At 66.6% G+C, this 626-nt stretch overlaps 1 protein-coding gene across 1 annotated transcript in view; it reads left to right on the forward strand.

The window, feature by feature from the left end:
- The first annotated feature begins 256 nt into the window (after window positions 1–256).
- The window catches only part of ODAD1 (outer dynein arm docking complex subunit 1), a 23623-nt gene continuing 23253 nt past the window's right edge, over window positions 257–626 (forward strand). Inside the window, exon 1 of the mRNA XM_077747313.1 lies at window positions 257–292. The gene's annotated coding sequence lies outside the window, so the exon portion shown is untranslated. The remainder of the gene's footprint in view (window positions 293–626) is intronic.

Here is a 626-nt window from a genome sequence, read left to right on the forward strand (position 1 = left end):
AACCGCAGGCTTCGGGCACACCCAGCCGGCAGGGAGCGGCGCCCACTACCCGCCCGCTCCAGGGAGGCCCACGTGGGCAGCAGCCAGCAGCGAAGGAGGCGCGCCTTGCGGAGCGAGGGGGTGTGGCCACACGAGGCGTGGCCGGAAAGCGGGGGCGTCCCCAACAGCCCTAGGCCCCGCCCACTCCCGCCTCTCAGTGCGCGCACCCAGTGGGCAAGGGGTTTTTGGTGGCTTCGCCGGAGGCCGTTGGCCGCGCATGCGTAGCGAGACACTGCAAGGACCTGAGTTGGTGGTGAGCGTTCTTCCCTCTCGCAAACTCCCGGCATCGGCACCGTCTTCCTGCTCATGATTATTCAAACAACGTGGTCTTAAGACACGCATCTCTCGAGCCTCGTCCCGAAGGACCTCGGTCTAGCTCCAAAGCCTTCCAGACGTTTCCCTCCCAGTCCTGGCTCCATAGGGTCTTCCGACTTCCGCCTCTCCCTCCCGAAAACACAGCCCGCCCCTCACAGCCCCTCGCTCCCGGTAGGCGCCTTCCCAGCAGGCCCCTTCGCGAGTTCTAGCCACGCCCCTCGCAGGTCTGTGATGCTGCGGCCTTTGCAGGTACCCTTGCCCCTCCCATCGGC

The sequence above is a fragment of the Crocuta crocuta genome, unplaced genomic scaffold (assembly GCF_008692635.1).
Source record: "Crocuta crocuta isolate KB4526 unplaced genomic scaffold, BGI_CrCroc_1.0 scaffold334, whole genome shotgun sequence".
NCBI classification, from domain to species: domain Eukaryota; kingdom Metazoa; phylum Chordata; class Mammalia; order Carnivora; family Hyaenidae; genus Crocuta; species Crocuta crocuta.